General features: G+C 35.4%; 1 protein-coding gene across 11 annotated transcripts in view; it reads right to left on the bottom strand.

Annotated features, from left to right (window-relative positions):
* The window catches only part of DPH6 (diphthamine biosynthesis 6), a 216,523-nt gene that overhangs the window by 27,685 nt on the left and 164,198 nt on the right, over positions 1–24,640 (bottom strand). The gene's annotated exons all lie outside the window — the stretch shown is intronic.

Below are 24,640 nucleotides of genomic sequence, written 5' to 3'. Positions count from 1 at the left end.
CAGCAATCCAGCCACTGCCTGTTCCATCTCAGTCCCACTGAGCTCTCTGCTGTTCCTCTGTGCCTAGATGGGAGAATGTGGAAAGGAGGAGAGCTCAGTCATCATCACAGAGCGTGTTATCATTTACGGAAACCTTACTTTTCTAGAGCTGAGTCATTTGGCTAAGTAACTATGGAAGTTTTTTTAGACTGTAGTTAATGTATTTTTTTAGCATCTAAAAGAAAATTAGTAGACAAAAAAGTTATCTTTAGTGCTTGTTTGATTATGGATCTGTCAGCCTTGACAATGCATCTCTTTTATCAAGTTGCCACAATATCTTATTTTGTTTTCAAGGCAAACTTTGATTAAGGACCAATTTCAGAAAACTTACTCTGGGTGCTAATTAGTGCTTTCTGGACTCTGAAGGATTTAGCTTATGATCCTTCTACTTACTAAACCTTGTAATTCAAGTTACATGAAGATGCGAATTAACCAACCCCTTTCTATTCTTCTGAAAGCTTCTTTTTAACTCAGCCAGGAACAAACATCTGTCCTCTACTTCCCTAATATGGAATTCTATTTTCTGTCCTTGCCTAAATGAAATTAAAAATAATACTTCACAACTATAAAGAGCTTTCAAACTAATGAATTTGATACACATCCTCAGACCTTCAGTATGGAGTAGGTAAACTTGAGGAAGCCTTTGCTTCTAAATGACCTCTTCACTGTTGCCCAAGTCTTAGGAAAACCAGGTAAACATTTATTTTGCTTGCTATTTCCCCTGCACTGTTCTGGGTATGGAATCATTCTGTAAGAGAAGGGCCTTGGCATCCCCCCATCCTACTCTCAGACAATCCTTTTGCCTTTCTGCTGCTGTCCTGTTAAGCAAAAGATCAGCCACTAGCTCAAAAATTTTAAAAAGGTAGTTGGGGGATACCAGGTGTATCTAAAGATGAATTTATAGCATGATATTGTTAAACCTAGGAACTATGTAATAAAATAAATGAAATGAAAATGCCATTGAGTTACTACACAGAAACAAGCAGACAAAAAGCCCAGCCCAAACAATACCTGATATAGAACCTGCAGAGGAGGATACTTGGCTACACTGGATATCTGAAACCAGACTAGACAAAATATGAAACTACATACTATAGAGAATAAATCTGTGAAGGTTTACAGAAAATTACCTAAAATGATCCGTGTTTTCTAGCAGACAGCCTGTAAAGGAGAAGAACTGAAGGGGGATGAGATAAGAAATTTAAACGGAGTTCACATTAAATGGAGTTTGTAAACTATCCTTGGACACAGTTTCCCCCAAACTTCCTTAGTTTGATGGCTGGCATGAGCTCTTCCTTAAGCTGTATGGTGTGACAGATGCACTACAAATGCTAAGGAGTTAAGCAAATCCAGAAAACATAATCATCAAGTGCATATTTATACTGATATTTCTAACAATTGTGATTTCATCTCAAGCGCAGCCCTTAAGATATTTATATGCCACTTAACTGTCTCCAGATATACAGAAGTTACCTTCCAAAGTACACTGTACCAATGAAATTAGATATGTTATCATGCACATCAATAGCAAGTCACAGAAAGAAATGTGACTCTTTTAAAGATAAACAAATGTTGCCGAGCTCTTCTGTGCATTAGTTATGGCTATTTCTCAGTAGAAAGAATAAAGATTTAGCTTCCATAATAATTCTCTCAAGCTGCCGGCTATAGTTTAGAAAACAGCAGAGCGTGAAAACTCATTGCTTTGTGTTCTCTAGCATTCTGTTTTTAGCAATGTCCTATATGCAGGTTAAGAATCAGCCTATACAAGGTTAAAATGTGGGCTTTTGTTTAAAATGTCATTAACCTTCAGCACTAAATAAAGAAACACTTAAACATGCCTTTCCAGTACCCACAGTGAGGTCTAAATATAATTTAAAAGAGAACAGAGGACTGAACTTTCTGAGTGCAATCACTGGGGGAAGAACTTATGTTTTTTTCTAAAACCATGACAGAGTGTAAAGATCACAGGCCTGTTTTTTTCCTGTGTGCTATCTTTCAACCCTGTAAGAATCCAATCACTTTAAGTGGTGGATAGTAATTGAACTTGTATGCTAGATGTATTCAGAATCTCTGGGGAGGATAGGCTATAATGACACCAAGTAGGGATGACTTATGACTGGAGACAGATTATTACAAACATATAAAACAGTAAGGACCCATTTTTCAAGTGGCATCTCAGAATGCACTTCACAGTATGTGGAAGCATTTGTTTGCTCAGATAGTAATCTGAATGTGACTATGTGAACAGATAAAACTGCAGGATTCACTAGAGGCTCACATACACATTTTTTCCAATGCAAAACCAGAAAAATGTGCACATGTAATTTATTTTATTTCAGATTAATTGAAAACTTGGTGTGAACAGCACCTGTGCAGTAATTATGAAACTTTATTTTTCACCTTTAGGTCACATTACAGCTACTGCCTTGTGCCCTGTAGTTCAGAAGCACGAGATGGCACAGATTTGCAAGCTGTAGGACAGTTGGTGGCTGTGCCATCCAGGTGAGGCTGGGAACATAGTGGGACAGTATGTGTAGGAAGCTCAGCTATGCCTGCTGGGAATTCAAGAACTTTTAACTCCAGGGTCTGTCAATCTGGCACCTTTCACAAGTGTTAAATTCACTGAAGCATAGTTTTTAAGAAGCTGTCATGGGATATACTGAAGCAAATGTGTCCTTCAGTGGTTACACATGGACTCAGCTGTAACAGTGTTTGTTAAGGGGTTTGACATCCCTGAATAGTGTGTTTGGTACAGCTTCCACATTTGATGGTTTATTCAAGTCTGCTAGTCTCTAAAAGTGGTGGGCTTAAGAAATATCTGACTGGACATAGTACATATAAAATGCCCCACCATGAAGAGATGCTTATGTAATGGCTGGGCACTACATATATCTACTGGTGGGAGATACACTCTACAAATAACAGAAAAGGTTTCTAAAAATGTTGTGTTTAAGACTGGCTACAAAGAAGATAATATGGTACTCATTTTATGATAAATTGTGCCATGATCATTTAAAATAACACTGTTGGAATATGCATTTTCAATTCCTAGGCCACATTCTCAACTCTTGTAAATTGTAGCTATGCTAATTTACACCTGCCAAGGAGTGTGCACAGTAGATCTCATATTTATATATAGTATCACTTACAGACTAATGAGATTACTTCTAGATGTTTACTGTCAAGGGAGAGCTCTGAAACTTTAAATCAATCTGCTGCAATAATGTAAACAACTTATTGTAACAAAACTAGATAAAAGTGCACAGAACATGTTAAATACATTATTAGGTCGATGAAGATCATTCTTATTGATCCAGGTCTGGCCTCACAGCACAGTTTAATCAAAGCTGCCTGGAAGAGGTAACAAAGAGTGGTCATGGCATTCACTGCCTTTCATCCCAAGGTCACTGATTTAATCTTAGAGTCTAGAAATAACTAAAAATTCATTACTGTTTCATCTGACAACTTATGTGATATTGACTGGAGCAAGCTAAAAAGAAGGGTATGCTAAAGCTAAAAAAGAAGGCATTTAGATTAGGAGCAAAATCTGGCGGCCATTCCAGCCAGGTTGCTGGAGGTTGCTGTTGGCCCATCCAGCAGTTTGCAGGCTCCTGATGGTCACCCAGACACCTCCCCTGGATCTGGCAGATTTATATTAATTGGATTTTTATCCCATATGGCAAAGACCCAAGATATCAGTACCTTCTTATTCCCTACAGTCAAGAAAGAAAATGAGAAAGATGAAAGTCTTTTGTTCCTCTCCATGACCTCCAAAGATAACAAATAAATCTCACTGCTGGTGCTTCCTGTGTAACATGAACTCAGTTTGTTTACAGATTTGGGAACAGGAGACTGGAAGAGTCATGCAGTTGTGTCAACTTGTAGCAAAATGAAAGAAAAAAGTCTGAAATTTGGCCATATAGCGATGTGAGCTACAAGTAATTTATTCTCTAACTCAAAGTTATTAACAGCATTATTTATCAAAGCATTCCTTAAGACTTATGTGCCATTTAATCTGGCACTGAATAAACACTAAATAACAGACAAGGTCTACCACAAAGAGTTCAGCACCATCATAAAAAAAAAAAACAAACCAAACCAAAAAAAAAAAAAAAAAAAAACAAACGCAGAGCTTAAAAAGGAAAGTACAGCAGGTAGGAATCTGAGGCATAGAAAAATGTACCAAAATTACACATTATTTGTTAATGCAATTTTTGGAAAAGCAAACGATTGACCCCAAATTCTGACCCACCACACTCCTTCCTCTTGAGAGCACGGCACAGCTAGCACACTTAGTAGCAGCAACAAAACAATGGCCAAGAACTGAATCATCCTTCTGCTGGGGTTGCTGCTGGATCTCTGAAAGATAAAACTGCACCCCAGTATAGAACTACTGCCTGTGTGTATTTCACCTGCTCTGGTGTTTGAACACATTTCAGAGGCCTCTCTCATTATTTCACCAACAGTACCCACTGAAGTCATTTACAGAATATCTGAAAGTTACCTATAGGCTTGATGTCAAAGTAGTCTATCATATATGTTATAAACTTGGCTGTCTTATGAATGCTTGATAAACATTAATACAATTCTACAAAATGCATTGCTTCTTTATAGCCACGTGGGTGATGGGTAAAGTACCCAGCACAGTCTCTCAGTGAATGGAAAAGCTGCTCGTGTCTGGCCTATAGCTCAAGGGTTCCTTGTTCCAGCAGGTGGGCCAGCACCCATAGCTGAGCAGCCTATCAGCAGCACTGAACAGCTCTTCTGTCTGCACACTGGCTCCTCCAAAAGCAGTTTTAGGTTCTGAAGCTGTAAGCCACGACTCCACCAAAAGCTATGTCAGCTCAGACAGATTAATTAAATTGGAAATTCTCAGAAGGAAAATGGATGCAATGTTTTAACCACTTGTGAGAAACATGAAGGGTGAGTGATGGAAAGGTGACCTTTTTCTTTCCCATGGAAAGGAGGCCAACCTATAAGGCACAGGGAAACACGCTCTTCTTTTATCCTTGTGCCTGCTTCTGTTTTAAAAATCCGATCTGTGGTAGATGATCTGGTTTTAACAATGTTGCTGTACTGCTAGAGGGAAATAAATTGTTCAAGACGTCAGTTTTAAAGTAAAGCAAAGACGCTCACACAGCCCTCTCTTTGTTCAGCACTGATACTTTATGCCATGGGCCTTAACTTGTCAGGGGACATCTTCTGCACTACAGAATATAGTCGTGAGAAAGACAGACTATAGAAAGTCATCAAAATCTGCTCACAGAGGGCTGATATTCTCCTAGAATATCATCACTGTAATGGACTTCATACTAAACACATTTGTGTCCTCCTGTAAATGTTTCTGTTTGCATTTTTAGCAACCAGTTGAGGCAAACATAGCATCTGAGATGCTATCTGTATTAATGCAATCAAATCTAAAGTTCTAATGAAAAATAACACAAAGTATTTAAGTAATAACCTACTTGCTCAAAGCATAAAACTTGGTTATTTATTCCTCCAGAATCCTAGCTTTTTCTCAGGGGAAATTTGGAAGTTTTAAGTTCATTGATCCTCAGCTTTGCTGCCCTTCTCTCGTCTGACCTTTTAGGTATTTTCTGGCTACTGTCGCATTTCTGTTCTGACTTGTTTGTAAATTATAAATCTTATTTTATCTTTTTTTTTTTTTTTAACCACTTGCTACAATCCTACTCACAGTTTCATTTTTAAGACCAAATGAAGATTTACAATATGCAAAACTGGGCAAAAATTCTGTTGTAATCAGCACAATAAATTTTATACTCCATCATAATCATTTTTCTGGCTCCATGTCAATATAATTTTTTCTGCTTTTTACAATGGTTTACAACTTAAATAATTTAATACAACAGTTGTTATATTTTTATTGCGAGCTTATAAAACTTGTACCATAAGTCTCTTCCATGCAATATATTAAACAAAAAAAGACAGAAAAGAAGGGGAACTGATGATTACTAAAACTGTAATTCAGTCTTGAAATTCTAAATGTGTCATAAAGTGCTTCTGACTCACTTGCATACAGTAGATCTTGTCAGAATTTCTCAGACGAACTACCTCTTCACATTCAGTTCTCCTCACCTGTTATTTTAATCTTGATATATGAAAAACAACAATTTCACATTTCAGACAATGCACTGATGGTCCAGGGCACAGCATAAATTATTCAGGGAGGGGAATGCCATTGCCAGCTCTGCCCCTGAGTAGCAGGAAGTCCTGAGGCAAGTTCTTTTGGCTTCAACGATGCATAGAGAGCTACTCTTTACTGAATTTTGCAAACGCTGCTAGTGATGTAAAGACAGGCAGACATCTCCTTAGGTCTTAGGTGGGACTTTCATGTCTGTGTTTTGAGTTTAAGGTTCATTAAATCAAACCCCTAATTTTAGGCTTTCATTTTCTAGACTAGAAATAGCACTTACCTTCATTTGTATCATGTATTGAGATCACCTTAGGAATCGCAGAATTGTAAGGGTTAGAAGGGACCCATGGGATCATCTAGTCCATCTCTCTGCTAAAGCAGATTCCTTAGAGCAGGTTAAACAGGGAAGTGTCCCGGTAAATTCTGAATATCTCCAGAGAAGGAGACTCCACAACCTCCCTGGGCAGCTTATTCCAGTGCTCTGTCACCCTCAAAGAAATTTTTCCTCATGTTTGTAAGGGACTTCCTGTGTTCCATTTTGTGCCCCTTGCTTTGTTGCTGGGACCACAGAAAAAAGTCTGGCCCCATCCTCTTGTCACTCTCCCTTGAGATACTTAAAAGCACTGATAGATCTCCTTTCTGTCTTCTCCAGGCTTAATAGTCCCAGGTCTCTCAGCCTTTTCTCACAAAGGAGATGCTCCAGGCCCCTAAACATCTTTGTGGTCCTCTGTTAAATTCTCTCTACAAGTTCCCTTTCTTGAACTAAGGATCTCAGAACTGGACATATTATTCCAGATGTGACCTCACGAGGCAGAGTAGAAGGGGAGGACAACCTCCCTCAATCTTCTGGTAATGCACCCAGGATACCATTAGCCTTCTTGGCCACAAGGGCACATTACTGGCTCATGGCCAACCTGTTGTCCACCAGGACAACCAGGTCAGTCTCTGCAGAGCTTCTCTCCAGCAGGTCAGCCCCTAAAACTTAGTAATGCATGTGCTTATTCCTCCCCAGGTGTAGGACTCTGTACTTCATGGAATCATAGAATGGCCAGAGTTGGAAGGGGCCTCAAGGATCCTCAAGGATCATCAAGCTCCAAACCCCCTGCCACAGGCAGGGTTGCCAGCCACTATATCAAGTACTAGATCAGGTTGCCCAGGGCTCCATCCACCCTCGCCTTAAACATCTCCAGGGACAGGGCATCCACAACCTCACTCAGCAACCTGTTCCAGCACCTCACCACCCTCTCAGTAAAAAAATTCCCCCTGACATCTAATCTAAATCTCCCCTCCTTTAGTTTAAAACCATTGCCCCTTGTTCTATCACTACCCACCTATGTAAAAAATTGATTTCCTTCATGTTTATATACTCCCTTTCAATACTGGAAGGCCACAATGAAGTATCCCTACAGCCTTCTCTTTTCCAGGCTGAACAAGCCCAGTTCCTTCAGCCTATTTTCATAGGAGAGGTGCTTGTCTATGTTGAACCTCATAAGGTTCCTCTCCACCCAACTCTCCAGCCTCTTTAGCTCTTGTTGAACGGCAGCACACCCTACTGGTGTGTCAGCCACTACTCCCAGATTCATGTCATCAGCAAATTTGCTGAGGGTGCATTCAATCCCTTCATCCAAGGTCACTGATGAAGATGTTAAACAGGACTGAACACAGAATCAACCCCAGGGGAACAATGCTAGCTACAGGCCTACAACTAAATGCCTCCAGCTTTTAAACTAGTGGAGGGAAGATTTAGATTAGATGTCAGGGGAAGTTTTTTACTGAGAGGGTGGTGAGGTGCTGGAACAGGTTGCTGAGTGAGGTTGTGGATGCCCTGTCCCTGGAGATGTTTAAGGCGAGGGTGGATGGAGCCCTGGGCAACCTGATCTAGTACTTGATATAGTGGCTGGCAACCCTGTCTGGCTGGAACTTGATGATCCCTGAGGTCCCTTTCAACCCAAACCATTATATGATTCTATGACTCTATGATTCCATGATTCTATGATTCTATGAACTAGACTGTGTGCCTCTGATCTTAACTCTCTGAACTCTACCAGTCAGCTGGTTCTTGGTCCACCTCCTTGTCCACTCAGCTATTCGTATCTTAGTATATCTGAGAGCTTATGTAAAAACACCATTTCATTGCATATCCTAGTAAGACTCTTTTAAAGTTTATTTTACACACTTTAAATAAATTTTACAGACCAGGGCTTCAGTCCATAACTACCAAGTAAGTCACTGTATATCCATAAGAATATAAAAGTGTGCTGCATATAGAATTTCTCTGTTGTACAACAAAACAATAAGTATCAATATAAATTTGTCAGAACTAAATGTTACTGACTTGAAAATGATACATGTATTCCTATTTCCAGAGTAAATATACATACTTTAGAAACTTAGGATAAAAACTATGAAATATAGTATAGATTCTTCACAATCTAGTGCAGTAAACCATTTCTGCACAAAATGGATTATTGATGGATGCCTTATTTCTTTTACCTTACAAAAGTAAAGTATTTCAATTTCAAGGGCAAGGCTTAATAATCTCCAGAACATATTTCTAATGGCTTGGCAAAAATAAAATAGACAATTCCTGTAAATCACTTAACTGCATGGCCTTAAAACTACTACTACAAAGGTTTTTTACTTTGCCTAAATGATTAAGATTTCTTAGTAGAAATCAGCTTGAGACTTCTAAGAGATCAACATAGCAAGCTGAGAAATAAACTCTACTATTTGTCCAAAAGCCTGATAGAAGAGCAGACATATCAAAATTAGTTTCTGAATTGTGTTGCTATGATTTCATCTACTTACATGGATCACTCGCTTTGTAGAATGAAATGAAAGATCACAGGGGTCTTTTTTTTCAATACTCCAATCATGCAATGCCAAAATGATTAATGGTAATAAAAACAGTGTTGGACACCTAGATTAAGCAGCAAGATCTTTAAAAATAAAATATACAGTAAAATCAAAACAAAAAAAAAACAACTTGGAAGACAATTTCTGTTTATGTACTTGAGAAACATCAAGAATAGTATCTAGAGGACAGCAACTCTGTTTATTTTGACATCTACCTTTTTCCGTCTTGTTACTTTTCTTAGCTATTATATTTACCATTGTATTTTTACAGTTACACAGATCATTAGATGAAGACATCTGTATATATAATGGATTTCAAGAAATACATTAATCTCCTCCACTCCAGAGGTGGTTGCATGCTTGATCATTTAATAATGTTTAGTAACTGATCACAAATGTGCTGCATGTACTGTTAAAATTTCTATTTATTGCCCACCAAACCTGAAATTTATCAATCAGAATCCTGTTTCCAACAGGATGCTACAATCGGTGCATTTGCTTCTCTAACGCTTTACTCTCAAAGTTCGAGGGTTCAGTAAGGTTGGGTGTATTAGTAAGAAACTCCACAATGCCAGTCAGAAAAGTCAAGATGATGAAACATCTGAAGAATGAGCTAGTTCCCATATGGAAATGTCTAAATGTCATCTATTACTATTGCCACTTTTCCATGTAGCAGACACTGAAATCAATACGCTGTACTGGTTCAGTAAATTTGTCTCTTAACAAGTTAATAAAACAGTGATCCCCACATAGTCTTTCCATCAAAATTTCATAGCAAAAAATGAGAATATTAAATGCACTAAGATAGGGAAGATCTGCTCCATTTGCTCTGTAATGATAATCTTTTACAAAAGAGGATTTTTATTATTAATTCTTTGCCTTCTAGGGATATTATAATTTCCTGGAATGTAAAAATGCCTTAAGCACAGCAATTTGCTGAGCTAGACTGAATTTCAGGATGTTTCAAATGAGCTGATAAACAATGGCATAATTAGCAATTATTAGATCAAGACTGTATAGTACAGATAGACAAGTGAACCAGCCAATTGACAAGCAAGTTGTGGATATTGTTTTTAAAACTGTAAGTTGGTGTTATGCTTTGAGGTGCATCATAACTTTTTTTTAAAGAATTAAATACCATGCTGCTTACTCTTTCTTTAGAAATGCAGATTATTCTATCAGCTAAATCCTTGGGGTAATAATCATTGAACACATCCTTCTGTGTATGAATAATGAGGAAGTTACAGGCTGAATATAACTTGTGCTAAAAGTGATTAGACTGATTTTTTTTTCAATTACATAGTTAGAAATCAATTGCATAAGCATGCTAAAATGAAGACTTAGTGTATTTTTTAAGCTCTCAGTTTCAGAGCTCCTTAATGAAATATATTATTTCACCTTAGAAAATAAAGAATGCAATCAGATACACTACAGAAGAAGTGAAGTACAAGAATAATGTATTTTATACTATCACTATATTTTCACCTGGATATCACTATACATCTTTCACTATATATCACCTGGATATTTGTTATTTATATATAATTTTGTCAAGCTCTCAGAGACTGGCTGGGAAGTGTGGCAGCTAGATGGCAGAGACAAAGCTAGGGGGCTGTTTGAGATGCAGAATAAAGTTACTAGCTGAGATTTTCCTCTGAAAGAGTCAGACATGGAACAGTCAATAGGGCTGTTAGGTATAGAGACAGGTTCAGATTTCAACACTGTCCTACCAGAATGGATAGCCATTGAAATGAATGGCTTAATTATTTTTTTAATTCTGACTTGATCACATTCTGGAGGACTAACAAGAATTTATATTGATTCACTGATATTAGTCATGAGTCTTACGATTTTTAAAATATGAAAGTTCAAATTAAAAAATACTTGGTTTGCTCCAAGAACATATTCTGTTATAAATTTAGGATGGAGCTACTTGCATGTAATTTAACAGTTTAAAAGCTAGACATGTAAAGAAAATCAGCTCTCTGTTCCAAAAGATTATTAATCCCTTTGTAAAATACATCATAGGATGAAGGGTCCTTGAAGGTGTCTGTCTCCCAACACAAAGAACCTAGATCATTAGGTTAAACAAAACAGTCAACTTCTAGGCAGTTAGAAAAAATTAATCTTACCCTAGGTGTCCAGGCAACTGTGAATTGCATCACTCTCAGTTATAATAGCAACACTGAATTTAAATGAATGTCTGGTTAATTGAGTTATTACCATAGACAAATTCATTGCATAGTCACTCACATAAAATGATCAGCTAATCCTTCCTATTCCAAATAATTCCTGAATGGCTTTCCAGTCTTAACACACCAGCTTCAAGTGGAAATATAATCAATGTTCACAAAGGACAATATAACATTAAAATGTAACACCTCTAATATCAGGTGATTTAGGCACATTTCATTCAGAGAAATAGCGCTATCTACTTGTCTAGAAAACTTTAGGCATGCTTTATTTAGAGATATCTGTTTGTCTAGTAAGCTTTTCCTTGTCACTCCCATTGCTCAGAAGAATTCCATTTTAAAAATGTCCAGAATACAGAAGTTTGCCATTCAGTATTTTTGGCCTAAGAGAAATTTTAAAGGAAATAGATCAGCTTAAAATAAAATAAAAAAAGTTTGAACAGAAAAAAAAGATTAGAAAAGAAACTATATCAACTGGAAGCTTCTTATTCAGATCTACCACTTTGCAGTCTGCTTTTCCATCTTTTAAACTCCAAGAGTATTTCAAAATCCTCATACAAGTGACTATCTTTATATTTATTATTGCTTTAGGGCTAAATTTAGACTTTAGATCAAGCTTAATTTTAAGTGTTGAAAACAAAGAAGCTTTTCTTTGACATCCTAATTAAAATAAAAGAAGCTATTTAAATCTGCCCAAGGACATGAAAACCAGTGGTTGTCTTAGTGGCAACACTTTGGGCAGCATGTAGATGAGGTAGTCAAATGGATGCATCATATACTCAGCTGTGGACCAAGCATATCACATACATACTATTAGGCAAGCTATATGCACATGCTATTACTCCCGAAGAAGCAAATTTAGCTTAGACTAATACAATAGTTCTGTAGCTAATGTAATTAAATACCAATCAATAAAAGAAATGCAATAGAAAGCCCAACCCAAACTGAACAAAGAAACAAAGCAATCACACACACAAAAACAAAACCAACAAAACAAAACCATAAAAGAACCCTCAAACCCAAACAGTTTGGAACAAAATTAAAAGAAATAATTATGACTCCACTCTAAATCAACAAAATACTAACAATTCGGAAAATTTTCAGTCACTACACTAACTCCTCAACATTGTCACCTTTACCTACAGTTACATAAAGAAATTAACTGAACATATCCCCCCTACTTTAATAAACTGAATCAATGCCAGCTAGTTGGCAACCTCTGTTTTTACTGATTTCATTGAAGATGGATTATCCATCAATTAATAACAAGTCTTTCAATTCTGAGAGTTTTCTGTCACCTCTGAATCAGCCAAATGTCTTCTAGATTAAGTCAGCTGGGCAGAACAGAGCTAAGCTGTGCTGTCTCAAAATAACTCAAGGAAAGGAATCACTATTTTTAAAGGAAATCCACAATAACTTTACAGGGCCCAATATTAACACCTTATTTGGTATGAGCATCATGAAAATAAATTATCAGTTGCTTACATACACAAAGAATGATGTGTATACTCAGGCAAGAAAAGATGCCTCAATACTGAAGATTATGTAACTTCAAAATAATTGTAAATTATCATATGGTGGAATTAAATGCTTTTATGAAGAACTATTTTGAGATTGAGTAGCTCTTCAAGTTTTCTTCGAGTACTAGTAAAATTTGTATGCTATCTTCACCTAATGCCAATGAATCAGTGCCAAAACCTTACACACTGATAGATTGTCTATTATACTATGAAAAAAATCAGAGAAAATACTCTATGATAGAGAAAGATACAGTTTGTCATACGTTTATACTATACCACATCTGACATGTCTGTACTTGAAAAGATAATGGGAATATGACTTTAATATTAGTTCTTATAATAAGAAATAAGTGTATGCAACTAACTCTTAATAGTACTCCACTGTTTGTGTTAGTGCTATTATGAATTCTGTTCTTAATTCTGTTCTAGAATTATGAATTCTACAGCCTATATAATTCCAAAATTAGTTTTAAATATACCATGTTTAAAAAGTCAGGCCTAAGGCTACGACATGCTTCATTTTTAGTTTTTGATCTTTATCACAATCACAGAAACCATTTTAACAGGCAAGGCTTAATTCTTTCACACTCAGGGTAGAGTATATTCCTTTATTTATCTGTAGGTTCATTTACTTACATGGAACTGAAGTTCCAGTTATCCAGGTCAGTATCTACCACTTCAAAGATTGCTTTACACATATTTTGTAAGCCAAGACTTTTTGTTGCTCAACAGTATGTCAGCTCAGTGATATGAAATAATTTCTATAGCAGACACATTGTTAGAAAATAAACCAAATGACAGAATCCAAATTGTCAAAAGAAAACGAAATATATGTCCTGCCTGGTCTATGGCACCACAAACAAAAAAGCAATAGTAATTTCACCTTTGTAGGATGAGTAGGTGTGTTTCATTTTTGCAACAGTTGCCTTTAAGTTTACTGTTCTATTTCTAGTATTACTGAAGCATATTTTTAGAGGTGATAAGTTGGAAAATGATTTGGTGCAGATACAGTTCATTAATACTTCTAATATCTTCAGTTTCAAAACAGAAAGCAGCATCTAAGAAAATTAACACTACTTAAAATTTGACATCATATATTAGATTTTACTATTCTTAATTTATCTTTTCAATTTTATGCCATGATCACTGGAATTTCTAAACTTGCATAAGCACATCCTGTCTTAAATTTTGCACATAATTTCTCCCCAGAGTAAAATCTCCTGAACAGAGATCATAGAATCATAGAATGGCCAGAGTTGGAAGGGGCCTCAAGGATCATCAAGCTCCAAACCCCCTGCCACAGGCAGGGTTGCCAGCCACTATATCAAGTACTAGATCAGGTTGCCCAGGGCTCCATCCACCCTCGCCTTAAACATCTCCAGGGACAGGGCATCCACAACCTCACTCAGCAACCTGTTCCAGCACCTCACCACCCTCTCAGTAAAAAAATTCCCCCTGACATCTAATCTAAATCTCCCCTCCTTTAGTTTAAAACCATTGCCCCTTGTTCTATCACTACCCACCTATGTAAAAAATTGATTTCCTTCATGTTTATATACTCCCTTTCAATACTGGAAGGCCACAATGAAGTATCCCTGCAGCCTTCTCTTTTCCAGGCTGAACAAGCCCAGTTCCTTCAGCCTATCTTGGACGCAGGACTCCAGCTGGGGCTTCATAAGGGCAAAGCAGAGTGGGATAATCACATCCCTGTCCTTGCTGGCCAACCCTCTTCCAGTGCAGCCCAGGATACCATTGGCTCTCCAGTCTGCAAGTACATACTGCTGGCTCATGTTAAGTTTTTCACCAACTGGGGCACCTGAGTCCTTCTCAGCAGGGCTACTCCTTTCAAGGAGTTCTTCTCTCAGTTTTTATACATATTGTATACATGTTTTGAGTTGATAAACTTGAATAATATGTTACATTCTTTTTGAAACCGCTTTAGTTAAATCAAGTGTAAGTCAGAATTCTCCAAAGATGATAAGCAGATGAAATAGAATGGAGGAATGTACTCCTCCAAGAAATAATTTGTTCAAGAAAGCATTTGTTCTCTTGACTGATTTTATGTGAACCAGTGTCAATACATTGTGTAAGAGACTATTTTATGAGTGTATGATACTTCCCAATCTGAACTTTACTACTTACAGTGGTTCCATCATTTACAACCATTATGGAAAAAAAAAAGTTCTTTCTTTCTCAGGCTCTTTTAAAGTCACTGATTATATTTTTTTCCATTTCCCCACCAAGCCTCTTTCTGGTCTTCTATCTCTCAATGAAGTCTAACCTTCCACTGCCATAATAGTACTTAGGAGGAAACAGGACAAAATAAGAGGAGAATACTCACTATATTCAGAAAGAAAATTAAAGAAATAAGACTAGGGAAGAGACAGTGAATAACCACAGCAAATACCATAAACCTAACTATCAGGAGCAAACCATGTTTTTCATCTAAATTTTCAATTGCTAATCTACAAACCATCACTAAATTTCCTACTTAACAAAATGAACTCACACAAACCTTAAAAGCTATCCATAATTTTTAATAGCAAACATGAATGTTCTAAGTAAGTCCAAAACATACAAGTTTCAATAAAAAATCTTTCCTCATCTTAACTGTTACTCTGTGGTCACAATGTAAATGACTGTGTGTTTCACTGAAGTATAATTAACAGTTATCAAAAGTTAAAATACTACTTATATAATGAGAGTGGAAAAGTAGCAGCCCCACCAAAAAAAAGAGATATGTCAGAATAATGGTGAGAAAAAACAAGCTTGATTCTCTTCAGAACAATCAGCACATTCTTTTTTTCATAGAAGGAATTAAAAGAAGAAAGACCTAACAGTGTAAAAAAGGCCTGACCTGAAGAAAATCCCGACTCCACTAAAATCAAAAGGCTTTTTACCACTAAATTATGTGAAACCAGAATTTCATGAATTGTGTATGTTTAATTTTTAATAAATGTAATTAAATACATGTTTACATCATCTTCTCTTTCTGCCTTTTTGCACTTTGGAATCTGCACTCCTGTGCAGGAGAGTAGGTTGGAGAAAATATTTGGCTAGAATTCAGGACACTAAAGTTCAATTTCTGTTACAGGCTTACTAAGAAAACCTGAATTAGTCACTACCTTTGTCTCCTGTCTCTAGGTTCCTTTTCTACAAAACACAGGTGAATGCTGCTAAACTCCTTTGTTAGGTACCCTGACCACAAAATATAAAATCGTGCTACAGCTAGATACATATTTTTATTTTACTAAAAACCCTGTCTACTAAATTCCGTGATAGACCAATGTAATATCCCTGAAGGCAAAAGAAGAAAAACATAACAAGAATATATAGGAAAGAAAAATCAGCTGATAATGGTTTGATGGTAATGGTGGCAGCTATTAAAAAGATTTCATCTTTAAACAAATAATGACTAAGAAAATAGTTGAGAAATAGAAGCAGAAGTTCAAAATACAATTCATATGCTAAATAAGAAAAAGTCAGAACAGTGGAATTTCTACTTCCAGGTAATTCCTTGCTACAGTAGATTTCATATTACCCTGGAAATGTCACTAATGCTGCGTTTAATGAAATTTAAACAAGCTCTGCATGGACAGAACACTGAACAAGATGACAGCCTTTCTGTAATCACTAACAGTTTGAACTTACTCCAGGAGTTACAATTTTTTTGGTCCACAGCCTACAGAAAGGCTCTAAACTATCTGGCCTTTCATTTCAGCTTCAATCTTGCAATACAATCTGTGTGAAATGTTCCCTGTGGCTACAAGTTCAACTCTCTTCAGCAGAAGGTCATGATTATGCTTTTAGGGACAACAGAAGGTTTTCGTAAATTTTAGATAAATTCTATTTCTTTCCTATTTGTTACTTGACTTTTTATGAGATTTATCTAACATAAAATCTGTGATCCATAAAGAAGGCAAGCAACAGCAATCACAGTCAAACAGCTTTAGTCAACCTAGTGAACTAGTCAACTTCAGTTCACAGCTACAGGATGAAGCTCAGGGGTTGATCAAGAAAGTTACCTCAAACACCAGATTAAAACACCCCTAGGAGCTTTAAGATCATGAAACAGATTAATGAAGCTGATGCAATTAGTTCCAAACATGCAGAATTATTTAGCCTGTAGGAGGAGATAAAGATTCATATCTGGTCAAAGAACATTTTTCAAATGAGCTAATATGGAACTGTCACTTTCCAAACAGAACACTACTAGTCAAATGAGAAACTATAGCTGCAGGAACACCAGTAGCTGATTTGCAAAATATTGGCTAAGGATTACAGTGTACCTGCAAGTCTGTTTTTTTTTCTTTAATAAAGGTGATCAATGTGGGGGAAATGTTTTTCCATGAGGATTTTATTAAGAGTTCTAAAGTTGTAAGAAGTTGTTGAGAAGTTTTTATAAAGAGTTCTAAATGATCAGAATGCACTTGTTCCCAATTACCACGCTTGCAATTTGCCTTGTGATTATACGAAAATCATGCAGAGTTGTTTCACTCTGATATAACCTAGCCTTTGCAAGAAAAATTATGCATCTCTTGTGAGATTCCTCTGAGATTAACGGACGTCAGAACAATGGAGGAGAAGCAGTTCGTCAAATACAAGAACCAAGAGTGTAGGGCCAACATTTGTTTTCTGTTACTTGAAATAGTGTATCCAAATAGGATATTAGAAAATGAACTTGCTGAATCCCGAACAGTGACTGCCAGTGCCAGTGTCTATTTTAAGAAGAGAAAGACACTTCAGATGCTAGACACTGCAAAGTAAAAAGAAGCCAAGATGAGTTTGCTGAGCTGCAATCAGATGTGTTTTGCTTGAAAACTGAATGACATATAACATGTTCAAGACAGACTTCATAACACTGGAAACTTAAAATGGTCTCTAAAATCAGTGAGTTTGAATTGCAGCTTAGGAGAAAATATCCGAAACTTCTTAAAAATTCAGAATGAAAGTGTCAACAGCCTGCTTAGTCAAATAATGAACACATGAAAAACACAGAAAACATGAAACAGTTCAGCAAAACAAAGGTAAAAAGAAAAGCCTAATACATAACACTAAACTACATATAAACCATAGTTAAAACAGCACGGTCTGAAATGTAAAGAATGCAGGCTGTGTTGCTTTACTGATACAATTTTGTGTTTTTATGTTGTCAGACTGTTACTGGAGCTACATGAATGATGCAGAAAAATTTCAACAGAAATCAGCAACTGAAGCTATAAATAATATTAGAAAGAATAGGGACAACGGCAAAGGGCATGCCACTGAAGTTTCAGAGAGAGGACTTTGATACGCAAATTTCATTTTTAAAATTATATTGCATGTTTTAATCCAGTGAACGTTGGGAGTGAGAGAAAACAACTATCACCTAAGTGTTTTCCTAAATATTTAAATATTAAAATCTCACAGGACCTGAATGACATCCTCCTCTATACAGTCATGTAATCATGATGGAAGCTATGATGCAAGCAGCCTCAGAAGTAAGCAGAGGAATTAAATGGAAAGGGGCCAGAATTATCCTTCATTCCTTTCCAGCAACAGTCAGCAGCCACAATGACAGGAAAAATGGCCAAAAATTAGAGGTGATTGAGATGGTACGATCAGGCTCCCATTTAGTTATCTACTGGCCCCTACAATCCTTTCCACCCATCTCCTTCCTTCAACATCCTCTCTTAAGTTTTACTCATTCAGTCTTGACTATGACCATCTACTTTCAGGAAACAATTTTCTTGTTAAGAAATAAAGATTTTCCTCTTTCCAAATGCAATAGGAATTAAATATTGGAGTGGGGGAAGAAAAAGAATTCTGTTGTTTAAAATGTTTAAATGTTTTCTGTATTCTAAGATGATATTAGGTTCAATTGACTGGCAAGAGGAAAATTTTCTTGGCAGAGATGGGAGCCAGAGGAAAAATTCATGTTCACCTGTATATACAACGGTGCATACATACGTACTTTAACCGTAAAATATTCCTACACTTTCATGTCTAGTCTAATATTCCAAGCTGGGATAAATCAAATTGACTTGTAAAAAGATAAGGAGAAAAAATACAATTTTACATTAGATTTTTTACATTTTTAAAAATATTTATTTTTACATTGATTTTTTGAGCAGTTATTAAAAATGAAATTTTTGTTGGTTGAAATTTTTGTTTACCAACAAAAGTGCATATTTACCTTATTTATGATATTATATAATTATTATATAATTATTATCATATTATTATAATTATTATCTTATATATTATATATTATATATTATATATTATTATATTATTATTATATTATATTATATAATTATTATATTTATTTTTAGTGCATTTTACCTTTATTTATAACCATATACTGGAGTTGTACATTTTAGGTTTGTAAATGTTATTCGACTGTAATGTCCTAATGAACTTATACTATATTATAAGCTTTGCATTAGAAAACGAGATCAGTGACTGTCCTAAGTTTCTAAAAGGAAGAAAATGAAACAGTCTAAATCAAGTTTCTCCTGAGGATCTACACTCATTGACATACTTTATCTCTGCATCCTGTTGGATGCAGAGCATCAGCATTAATTTAATTTGGCTGAGCAGCATGGAAGAGTTTGAAGCATCTTTATTTATGTTAGGCAAGTGAAATTTCTATTGTTTAAGAAAATAAAAAATGAGAGAACACAAAGAAAATATGAATATTTATAAAAAATACATCACAAAGACTTAAAAACACAGAAAAATGAATAACTTGTGCTTCTAAACAGAGAAACTATCTAAGGCATAGTAGATGACCTTTTTTGATAATAATAATTGGTTGTTCAAAATATGTTCATTTTGCAAGAAGTGTTTCTAAGGCTAAGTTGCATATATAAAGTCTGTTTATGCAGGCAATATAAAAATTTCTGTTTTCAATTAATTTTCTAATTTTCACTTCTAACTTAAGGTATTTGTCACAATCCTCTGGCTGCTAGATACTTAGTTTTTCAGGCATGTTAGAATTTTGCTGTAGGATTCTTATTGTTTCAATAGTCTTAATATGGGGCCACTTTTAGCAGGGTAATTTTAGACAAGCTTCAGTTCAGAAAAGCACACACAGATTTAATTACTTTATGTGTGGATACATGCTGAACTAGTGCCATAATTACTAGAACAATTTTCAAAAACACAGTAATTTATAACTCTTGAAAATAACTATTTCAAATCAGTCAATTTGCAAGGTGTGCGCATATACAGATAAAGAATTTATAATGCTGTACGTGTTATTGTCATATAGTGCCCTTTCATTAAAAGCTTCTTCCCAGCTGACATGATGCCAGTATAACCTAATAAGTGATAATATAGTATTTCCTGCAGCTTTCCCAATGTTCTCATAAAGTTTCCATTTCATTTGTTGTTTTGATTGGTTTTCTGGAAAATAATAATTCATAGCTATTTTGTATGCTAAAGAAATGATTGATATTTACACTACAAACCACATTATCTGTTGGTGTTATGCAGTAAATAAATCATAATCATTTATAATCATACCACCTTGTTATTCTTAATTGATGACGTGAGGTTTACTATAAGAATCATTTAAACAACAATATTATTTTTCAGTTGATTTTATGTAAAGAGTAAAAGGCTAAATTAGCACTGCTATAGTTCAACTTTGTATACCATGAAATGAATGTATAGAAGCTGCTTCATGCTCTATTTTTAAACTACAAGGTGATGAGTCAGCAAGAACCCTGAAAACGTAGTGTTAACTTCCTCTTTCTCACTCTACTATTTTGTCAAAACTTTAAATATATCATATGGGTCAATGAAATCAATGTGAAAGAATGCTATCTGCAGGGCAGAGCCCTAAATACACACACATTAAGTTTTGTGTAAGACTGCTTTTGTAAGGACAGAAAAGACAGAAAATCTTCTGAAAAACTTTAATAAATCAAATAAAATATCAACTCAGTAATTGTTCTCAGCGCTTTATGTAGGAGACCATGATTTTTCTAAGCAATTTGGTGATCTTGCACAAATATCAGCTGAAGTTACGGAAACAAAGCCAGAGATAGAGGGGACAACGACAGATGTTTTCAAAGTCTACTCAATCAAAGAAACAGGGCATTTCAAATGGCTTTGAGATGTTCTGCTTAATTTACAAAACAGCCCATCATTACAAATTAATAACTAAGGAGTTGTTCTATATGATGAGAGGTGACATTATTTTTGCACCCACTCAACAAATTAAAACCAAGCTTTAGACCTCACCATGCAAGGCATGACCCATCATAATCACTGACTTGCATATTGCTTCGGAAGTGCTTCAAAAGAATCTTCCATTTTGCTTAAGAATCATGATACTGAAGCAAAGCTGAACTACTTATCTCCTTCATGAAAGATAAACCACTCAGGCTGTTGACCATATCCCTACTTTAAATGGATTCCAGCTGTCTCCATGCAATGGAAAGCACTCAACAGTTCACATGAGATGCATAAATATTTCACTATATCAAGAGTCTAAGGAGGGATATTTTCTCTTAAAATACTTATTTTCCTGCTGTTAATAAAAAAAAACTGTTCTTTTTAAAATATTAACAACAACCATCAGGAAGTGTTGCTTGTAGATTGGTGTGAGGACTGATTGTGATCTGTGATGTTTCTTTTGTTTCTGTGCCACTATTTTTCTTCTGAACTGGAGACAGAAAAATATATTAATGGCTCCTAATTTAATAAATAACACCCAGTAGAATCCAAGCTGTGAATTTCTCTATGCATAGTTTTGCTCACTACTTCTTGCTACCTATCATATTTTTTCTACAGAAAAACACATTTGTAAAACAGAAGCTTTGGCTTTATAAAGCCGCTTGCTATATTCTGCTATGTGTCACTCACATCTCCTTTTTCTGGATCTAGAAACTTTAGACCGCTGCCTCTTGGCTGTTATATCTTGTTTTGTTGCAATTGGTACACTGTACCTGCCTCAGATTTCACTCTTTCAGCTTTGCTGAAATTCTTTCCCAGTGATGTCAATAATGTAATTACCATTAATTCCGATAGATTGGGATTTAATTTCACCTAAGAGACAAAACATCAGTATGATATGGTATCTGGTATTCAGATTGATTCAATTTTAAGAGTCCAGACCCTCAGTACTTTCTGAAACTTGGGCTTGTTTTATGTGCCTTGGCATGTGATACATGAGAATAGGGATCATTCTTCAGATAAACTAGAGACTGCAATCTCTCTACACAATCACTGTGGTTCAAAAGGGCCAAGGTCTTGCTCTAGTTCCATAGCTCCTCCTGGCTAGTGTCTAATGCTCTTCCACTAATGTTTGGGCAGGTTTTGTTTGTGTGCCAGAAAACAAAAACAAGTTTTCCTATGTTTTACTTTCCTATGGAAAGTATATGTAAGTCTTACCATCTACAGAAAATGTCTGCTTTTTTCTCCGTAATGGCATAGTGAGAGGAACTGACTGGATATATTTTAATTAAGATTAAGATGACTAACTGAGCGTTCCTAGACAACTCAGTGCTAAAAATATATCATCTTTTACACCAAATATTATTTAATATGGCATTAATGTACCTTGGAACTGGTAAAGTCTCTTTAGTATAATTACTGACTTTGAAAGGGGTTGTGCTGAAAACTTTGAAATGCTTTTCAGCCTGTCTGTAGTATATTCATTGAAAAGTGAAATATAACACGAGGAAAATTGTAAAAGAGCATTGTACGCAATCTGCTTAGAATAACTCCCACCTAACACCAAACACCAGAATGTTCCTTCCAATTAATACCCATCAAAGACATTTTTAAGCAATATCATATGGTAAACTTTATGTAGAGCAAGTATTATAGCATTAATCTCCATAGGCAGGAAGTATTACACAACATGTTTCCTATCAAAAGGACATCTTAATGTGCTTAGAAATTTTGCAAAGCTCCTACACAACAAGTTAAGCCAAAAATGACAAGCAGTGCTTTTAGTGAAAGCATTGTTAAACAGCTGAGGTTTGAGCATCTGAATTTTTAAAGGTATCAGATGAAAAGTTCAAGTGGTTTGCATGCAACCACAGCTAAAAACAACAACTGACAAAAAAAAAAAAAGATTTGAAATTAGAAGAAATGTCAATTTTAAAAGGCCTAATCTAAAGATAGAGATCCTGACTATTTATATTGCTGTTATAGTTTGAGTGACCAAAATACCTGACTAAATCACAGCAGATAAGTTATGCTACATGTTATGAAAGAAAATAATTCCAATCACATTCTATGCAGTTAACGCAAAGAAAAAATAGAGTAATCAGCTAAATTAAAACATATTTATCTTCATGTATATAATTGTAGAAAATGCCTTAGGCTGCCTTCAATTAGTCATGTTCAAAATACAAGTCTGGAAATGACAAGATCCCTTGACAATTCTAAAATGATGTAGTTATGCCCAATAGAAGAGCAATCTCAAAACAGATTTGATCTCGTCGCCCTTTCTGAAACAAGGCATGCATTTCAATGAACAATTCTTCAGTGCTCTACTTACCTGGTCTTACTAGAATATAATTATGTTCAAAAGCCAGTTAAGGAAATATGATGATTATGATGATTATGAAATATGATATGATGAAATATATGATTTCAATCAGATTCAGTAATAAAATTTTCAGAAAGTTTTACAGAGAAACAAAAGCAATACTGTGGCAATTATTTTTAGATCCTTAGATGTGAATATCTTTCTTTTTTTCCAGCCTAAGAAAATAACATTTTTTAAGATTTCAGTGAGACATAATCCTACAGTCACATCACTTAGGTTGTGGCCCACAACCACAGAGAGACTCTATTCACAGTTACACTACATATTGCATCTTCAAAAGAGTTTCTATGAAGCAGAAGAATACAATACAGGACAGAAAAGATTATTTTCTACTTACGTATTATTTAATGTTTATTATATATACTTATGGAAGAATAATGCAATTTCATGAAATAGCCTAGGAATTTAGCCAGAAAGAAATGAAGGAAATATGCATGAAATCATGTACCAATCTAATTTTCATTAGCATCTGCCAATATCTTAGGAACCTTATGAACTTAAATGTCTATATAATATGACAAATGTTTGCAAGAACAACAAATCTGCTCCTCATTGAGTCATTAGCTTGCAAAAATATTCTTAATCAAAATTCTCCAGTCATACAGCATACAACTTTATACCAGACAATTCCATCATTGTCCTGAGAGACAGCACACAAAAAATTACACTATGCAACAGCTGTCTAGTTTACTCAAACTTGTACTGCTCTAGTTTTTGAGTTTTCCTGCATACTTTGAATTTACACTACGGATACGAAACTGGTGAAGGATAAAAGGGCAAAAATTGAAAATACTTTTAAATAAAGAAAAAGCCTCCAAAACCACCTGATAAAGATGAAAGTGTTCTAGCTTAGATAACATATCTCATAGAGTAACTCATAGAGCTCAAAACAATGCGAAAACATAAGCTTTTGGTTTGTAAAAATGGAAATAATCTGACTTTAATGGCAAGTATGGATGTTTCTGTCAAGGAATCCGATAATTAAGAAGCTCACTATTATGCTTTTTTATCACTACTTAATGATAAAAACTAATAAAGTGTTTTGTATTTTTCAGAAAAAAAATACATCTCTGGGAGGAATGAATTCATGGAATATATTGCAATTGTATGCAGAGCTTTTCTTTAAGTTTACCTACATAAATGTATTGAGTCTTCTTAGTGCCATATTCTCTTTATCAAAAGGTATTATCATCTACTAATCTGTTTAAATGAGAGGAAAAAGCAGAAAAAGAGAGCAAAGAAAAAGAAAACAAGAAGAGAGATGTTACTGATTCCTTTGCTGAAGAACTCAAAAACACGTCAACAAAATGTGAAAACATGATAAGGA

This window comes from Numida meleagris, chromosome 6 (genome assembly GCF_002078875.1).
Source record: "Numida meleagris isolate 19003 breed g44 Domestic line chromosome 6, NumMel1.0, whole genome shotgun sequence".
NCBI lineage: Eukaryota > Metazoa > Chordata > Aves > Galliformes > Numididae > Numida > Numida meleagris.
The sequence above is the reverse complement of the archived record's forward strand: the minus strand, read 5'-3'. Positions and strand labels throughout refer to the sequence as shown.